At 26.9% G+C, this 7,958-nt stretch overlaps 1 long non-coding RNA gene across 1 annotated transcript; it reads left to right on the forward strand.

The window, feature by feature from the left end:
• Positions 1–478: 478 nt before the first annotated feature.
• On the forward strand, positions 479–1,533 carry LOC105456037. The gene is made up of 2 exons (XR_975205.1): positions 479–1,047; positions 1,137–1,533. It is a non-coding gene; the product is annotated as an uncharacterized LOC105456037 (long non-coding RNA).
• The last annotated feature ends 6,425 nt before the right edge of the window (positions 1,534–7,958 follow it).

Below are 7,958 nucleotides of genomic sequence, written 5' to 3' on the forward strand. Positions count from 1 at the left end.
ATTGATAATTTTTATTTTGTCCATAAAGGTAATACCTTTATGGACAAAATAAATTATTACGGTACATTTATCTTAAAAAGGAATATTTACGGTATATTTATTTTCAAAAGTTGACAGATTTTATTTTAAAAAATTAATAATTTACAAGATATTTTATGTTAATATGTGCCGGAGTAAAGTGTATAATATTTTGTAAACTATTAACTTTTCGATAACTTTGTATATTTGTATATTTTTATATAATATAGAGAAATAAATAGTATAACAATCTTTATATACATATATAAAGAAAATAATATTATTTCAATTTAAAAAATGGCGATAATCTTCATACGACTTTCAAAAATAACTTTTTTGAAATTAATTTTATTATTATTTGTCCTCCTTCAGACAACATTTTTCTCTAAAATTGTAAACGATTATTTCTGGAAAATTTTATTCATTTAAAATTTTAGAGAATATAATACGTATTGTCTGAAGAAGGACAAATAATAAATAAATGTATAATATTTAATAGAAATATTATAAGTGCATTATTTATGCAAATTTCATATTGCGATAAATACTTACATTAACTAAGGTACAATTTGTTAAAATCCTTTCTAAAGGCATGTTAAATCGATACTCACATCTATCTAAGTTTGAAGTCTCTTTTCCGCAATTTTGATTAGTTCTGTCATTGCGCTTACTTCGCGAGTAGCTGTCATTGCATATTTTAACAGTTGTGTGTATTGAGGTTGATAGAATGTATAGCAAATATAATAAAAAGTGAAAAATGTTAAATAGTGCGCGCGAAGCGTGCTGTACTGCTGGTATTATTAAAACTATGTATATTAAAAAAGTTATATTAAAACTATAACTATGTATTTATTATAAAACTAGTGAGATAAAAGGATAAACATTGATTTAACTGCAATCATGATAATAAAAAACACAAAAAAGTCAAGAATGATGATCACAAAACGGACATTAAATATTTGAAGTTATGATAAATATAAACCGAACAATTGATCTGAATCGAAGGTTAAATGAGAGCCGTAGTACATGGTATAGATACATTAAGCTAGTAAAGATACATTAGTACCAACGATTAAAAAATTGTGATAAATGATTATTCCTTTCAATACTTTTTGTAGGAAAAATCTAAACTGGTTAGAGAATCCTATTTCTGTAATTAAGATTGTGAGTTGCGGATGTATATATTCATATTATAGGTATATCATAGTAATCTTTTCTAAGAAGCGTGAGATTAAACGAAAAATTATCGCAAAGAAATAGAAGGCAACATACGCATCTATCCATCTACCGGTGTTCTCACCTGTTCTTGCGATATCTTACGTAATAACGCGTGTGCATACTCGCTTTAATTTGCATTCCAAATGCAACCGGAAAGAACGAGCGTCGCAATAGTACTGTTAAGTATAAAAAGAGAATTCAAGAGCGGATCGGTCAAATCGAGAATCTAACTAATACATGTGTGAATTAACATTGATATAATAATTATGTCAAAAATAAAGAGTAACTTTTTTTATATTTGTTATATAGTTATTTTGCTTGTGTATTTTTGCATCGTACGTCTCTTTTTGTATAGATCAACATCTCTCGTTATATAAAATGTAATATAAAATATTATATATATCAAAATGTTAAGATTACAAAAGTTTTCAAATGGGAAACATTGAAAGGTGGTCCATTGAATTGTTAAAAATTTACACGAACTATTGCAAATATCGCATAGCAAAAGTGCTCTTAAATAGATATTAATGTTTAAATATTTTTGGCATGCATTTTTAAATTTATGTCTTTGTAACTTTTCTTACTTATTTAATTAACTGATTGTGCTAAAATTAAAATTGTAGCTTCAACGTTTTAGTATTACAATTGTTTCTAAATGATTTAAAAAATCCATTATTAGCAGATGCTGCGATAGGTTGGAGACATATATACTACATGCATCTAGTATATATATATATATATATATATATATATATATATACACATATATATACATATATACATATATACATATATATGTATATGTATACATATAATTTTGCATTTTTCTCACAAAATCACACGCAGAGAAAATATGATAAAATATAAAATATATGAAAATAATAAAAAAAAATCTTATTATAAGGTAAATGTCCCTATTTATGACCATTCGTGGACTTTTATTTAATTATATAATCAGAAGTTTTAAGTAATTGATTTTCGAAACAAATATTCATCACGTTTGGTGATTACTGAGCCACAGTTTAATATATTGGTCAAGAATATTTGACTAACAAATTGACTAACAAACACACTTGTGAAAATATGAAATAAGACGCTCGTATCACCATCAATGGCAGATCGAGCGTGTTTGTCGTCATATTAGTGATGTGACGTTTGTCACGGCACAGTCACAGAGTTACAGCGTGAAAAACAAAGTGTTCAAGAGAAAAGTGAGGATTATTCGATCAGTGAATAATTATAGATTATTGTACTACTTGTGGATTCCGAAAAAGGTTGGTAGTTTTAAGTATATAGGCGAACATTATAAATAGGTACAACAAAACACGCATGTCCGTAAATGTAATCGGCTCAAGAAAATTATTCATAACAGTATATTTTGCTACTAAAAAGAAAAAAAACATAATACTCATCTCCATAATCCCGCTTCTGAACGGGTGTGAGTTGCATTTGTACGAGTATAAACAGAAAAATATTCGATTATGCTCGAAAAAAAATTTTAGCGACAATGTTATCACTTTAGGTTAAGCACTAATTGGGACATGTTCGGATGCGTGTGTTTTGTGACCACAGCTTCAAAGCGAGAAAATGTATCAGCCGGTCACAAAATCGAGATATGTTCAATATAATTTGATGTACCGGTCACTAACTGGGACAGACGGGCGATCACTATAATAGAGTCAAATTGAAATCAGGCAGTTACTAATGCGTTCATTTACATAGTTTGCAATTCCTTTTTTATATTTATTAGATTATGTTTAAAACTTAAATGAAAAAAATTTTCGATACAAAAATAATTAATCTTGTATTCGGTATAATAATTTTTTTATTTTAATCACTCTAGAATACTTTCTTTTTTTATTAATTTGTGCAATTATTTTACATCACAAATAGGGACATTTACCTTAATATCATTTTTAAAACTTATTATTATTATTGATAACGAAATTCTTTATATAGAACTATTTAAAAAAATACTTAATTGTAATGTAATTATATTTCAATTACAAGTAAAAGCATCATTTTGATAACTTTATTGATTGAGCTATCGTATATAGATATTTTCATGTTATATCTTTAATATTACTAGAGATAGGCACATTGTATATTCTTCACGCAGTAACAGCTCATGCAATCACACGGATGGCCTTTCTTATCGGAAGTTAAATTAACCTCATCGCACATTTCGCTTTCCCCAATCAACGTCCGCCGCTCTTTCATTTGTGCTCCACAGCACACGATAATCGGTAGTCTCGATAGCGTGTAAGACGAAATTGAATCATATTACATTATAGATATCTTTCTTTCACTTATGGATACTTGCGCTTAGTCCAGCCACATCTGGTATCCTCTTCGAACATCTATGTCGTAGAAATTCAGAATTGCTCGTACAAACCAGGAATTAATTTTTTCTTACATAATTAGGGAAAATTGAGAAAGGTGGACGCGATTATAGGCCACCGTTCATGTTTCGCGCGATTGACGCCTTTTGAAAGTTAATTTATAATTTTACATGCTTCATTTACCATGCCACTTTCATACACGGACAAGTGTTCATTCCATTCATTTATTTATACAATATTTTTGTGGAAATTAGTATTTTCACAAAATGGAAAATTGTATAATTGTGTATAAATTCTGCGGGAACTGTTTGAATTATTTGAAACTGGCAATGTAAGAGTTAAAAATATTTAAAGCATAATTGTTAATACAAATAAACTTCAATGTTTAATCCATATAATTTATCAGCATAAAAAAGAAAAATTTTAGTAAACTGAAGTATAGACAATGAATGTAAATTTATACGAAATAAATATACAAAGAATATCTTTACATTAATTACATTAATTTATACATTAATTTTATATATTTATAATAAATTAATTTTATACATATTAATTTAATACATATTATTTTTACTTATTTATAATTATCTAATTTAATACATCTAGTTTAATTACATAAGTATTAGTAAATAAATTTGTTTTTAATTAAATATTTAATGTAATTATATAGAGAAAAACATCTATTATTTAGAACTACTGTACGGGAAAGAAATACAATTTTTTAATTTGATGTACCTACTTATGATCGAAAGTATTATACGAAAGTATTAAGATTTAAATATCTTGAAAAGGAAGCATAAATGTTTCAGACGAAAATTTTTCAATTTCAAGGGATCAAAATGTTGGAATAATTAGTTTGATCTTGAGAGGCAACAGTAAAATCAGGTCATCTCTACTTTTTTAAATAGAATTATATAATTTTTATACATAATATGATTCCTGAAATTTTTTGTATATAAAAGTATTAGGGTAAAGTTATTGAGAAGTCAATACTTTACGAGATATATTATTTTCATCATGTCATATTTCAACACAAAATATATGAAATAAATCTCGTAAACTATTATCTCGTATTATATATCTCGTAAACTATTAACTTTTTGATAATTGTAACTCAATACTTTTATAAAATGAGATAAATCGATTAATATATGTAAAGAAAATATAGTTGTTTTTAAAAGATATATGTAGTCGATTTTGCAAATTGCTATATACAGGATGTTTATAATGTCTCACCCAGGCCTAATATCTCGGAAACGGCTTTAGATACTGTAAAATGTTTCAAATATTATAAAAGTTATTTAACTTCAAGGGGGACATAAAATGGTACCATTGGTTTGACCTTATGTGGCGCTGTCAAGGTCAGGGAAAGGTCGCTTTAAATTTTTTAAATGGAATCTCCCATTTTTTGTTGCATATTCTTGTAGCTTATCTCGAGAGCTTTCCAAAACACATAGATAAAATATTTTTTGATTAAGTAAATCTTGAGTTATGAAGCTTGAAATTTGCAGTACCGTTGGTTAGCGTTATCCAAGGTATTTGACCACTGGCTAAAACCTTTGAATGTTGTTCAGGATCATGACTATGACAACACATCAAGGCCATTAAAGACTATTAAAGATTGTTTTTATTTCCATTTTTGAAAAAAGAGAAAACAATCTCCAATGGTCATGACCTTTATATGTTTTATCATAAGGTTCATAAAGGTTAACAGTAAAAAAAAAGGATCACATTTCGAAGAAAAATTAAAGAGAGAAAAATGATAAATAAAATGATAAAAATAAGAATTATTCGTAGTAATTAAAAATTTTTTTATGTAAATAATTCTTAATTACTACGAATAATTCTTATTTTTATCATTTTATTTATCATTTTTCTCTCTTTAATTTTTCTTTTGTTAACGATTTTTAATTTAGTCTGTATTTCAAACACTGCTTTTCCCGGTTACTCGAACAGTATTACCAAAGCGGCTCAGGTTTGATCATAAGGAAGAGACTAAAAGGCTTTCGTCTGGCATGTACAGAATACCACTACAAGTGGTGAGCAATAAAAGTAAAACATACGGAATGGTGAGAGCAGCGAGGAAGAAGCAGAACGAATAAGAGAAACGAGGGAGAGTAAGGCAGAAGCTAGTATCTCGAGTTTTTTTTGTAGTCTTGTAATTCCTTGGACTTGCATCTTGATTATCCTTGCGATATTAATTTTTTTCTCATTTATTTTCTATTATTTCTCCTTTGGATTCAAAATATTCGATAATAGCTACATCATTGTCTTCTATATGTGATCACATTGCGGAAAATTGTTTTGAAATATTTATAATAGATTCTAGAGAGTTTTACGAAAAGAAGTATATCATAAATAAATATAACGATTACAAAAAATAAAAATATAATGCATAATGTTACACTTTCTAAACATGGAAAAAATATTGATAAAATTGTTTGTTAAAGTGTGTAGAGATTAAAAATTAAATTCAAAACATATTTAATTGTAAATTACAAAAATATTTCCAAAACTTATCTTTTTAATGCGAAGTTTAAGGCCAGGCTTAATTTAAAAATTAATTTAAGATTTCAAGCTGTGCTTAAAATTTATTTACGTTAAAAAAATTTAGAAAAGAGTTTACTTTTTTAAATTCTTGAAGAATTATTTAAAAATTATTAAAAGATTAGATCTGTATGACTTAAAAGAAAGGTTTTCTCTAATTATTGTTAAAAGAAAGATGCGTGAGAAAATAATACAATTCTACAATGAATTATATGACTGTGTTAATAAAAAACAAAGGATATTCTGATTTTAATTTTAAAGAATTGTAGATAAAAGATAATGACTTATTATGATGAACTAAAACTTTAGCTAAATAGTTCCGATTTAAACTTATGAGTTCTTTAGTGAAGCTGGTATTTCTCTTTTTCTTTTGTCTGATACAAAATTATAAACTTAAAAATTGGAGTGGTTCTTTTACATTCTGCATTCTTCAGGTAAATCTCCTTTTTTTGTTTATCTTTTCCCATTCTTTTTCAACTATGCATCATACGATCGAAGATGTGAACCTATACATTGAAAGAAAAAAAACTCCCAATCTCTCTCTCTTCCTCTGTCCCTCTCCCTCTCTCCTTCTTGCTCTCTTTCTTCTTCCCTCTCTCTGCCTGTCTTTCTCTTCAAGCTCTGAGGAGGTCGCGAGCAAGGCCACTGCGGACGTTGCTCTCTTAAGTCCAATCCTATGTTATGTACGTATGTTCACTTAAACGTGTGCACATAGTTATCGTTGCTTCTATAGTTATCAATTATTTTCATGTGCCGTTGTGAAAAAATTCTGCTATAGAGATCATCAAAACTCAATAAAGAAAATCAATATAAAGGACTTGCATTTTTAAATACCTTATTTTTTATGCATTTTTCAAGAAAAATTTCGTATTAGAACAATTTTGAATTAAAAATTAAATATGGTATAATGTGTAAACAATGTAAAATGGATAGAAATATTGTCATTGTATTATAAAGTTACATTTGCAATATAAATTTCAAATCAAGATTTGAAATTATTATTTTATTATATCATATTGAATAGAAATTATGAATTTTTTATCTTCATTAATTTAATAGACATAATGTATTAAATTTGGAATTTAAGAGTTACTTGTTGATTGACAACTCTCCATGCGAAGCATCTGCACACTTTCAACATGCTTCAGACAATTGGCATTAATCATTTTCTGCTTTCCATGCAAAGTAAAATCCATAAAACACGATTGAAAGAAATATAATACCTATTTATTCATTAATGTTGCATCTTTATTAAAGTATAATTCGATCTTATTGCATCTGCGTTCACACACAACCTTTAGTCTTGCACTCACCTTTATACTTTATACCTTTAATAAAAAAATTAATAATACGATGAAGAAGATGACAAGCGTGATTTTTTAGTCTACGAATAACTAAGTTGATAAGAGAGTCTTATATGAATATTTTGCAAGTATATGGTTGAGCGCGCATGCATGTAGTGTGTTATGATAGTTTTTTAATTTAATTGTTAGTTATTCTGGATCAAAATTGCGTTTAAACATTTAATTACCTATAGGTAATCTAAAATAGGTGTTTCATTTATCTCACTTCTAAGCGAGAGTATAAGCTGTACATACGTTTGATTGCCATGAACGTGCATAATCGACAAATAAACATATTAGTAAAATTTTTACTTAAAAATATATTCAAATTATGTATAAAAAACATTTATGTATAAAAGATTATGTATAAAAGATTTTTTTATACCTATGAAACTTTTTTTATAGAACACTCTAAGTTCCCAAATTTATTATTTTTACTATTGTTATTAATATAAATTAATAATGATAACTTAATCAATGTTCTTAT

The sequence above is a fragment of the Wasmannia auropunctata genome, unplaced genomic scaffold (assembly GCF_000956235.1).
Source record: "Wasmannia auropunctata unplaced genomic scaffold, wasmannia.A_1.0 LD335798.1, whole genome shotgun sequence".
NCBI lineage: Eukaryota > Metazoa > Arthropoda > Insecta > Hymenoptera > Formicidae > Wasmannia > Wasmannia auropunctata.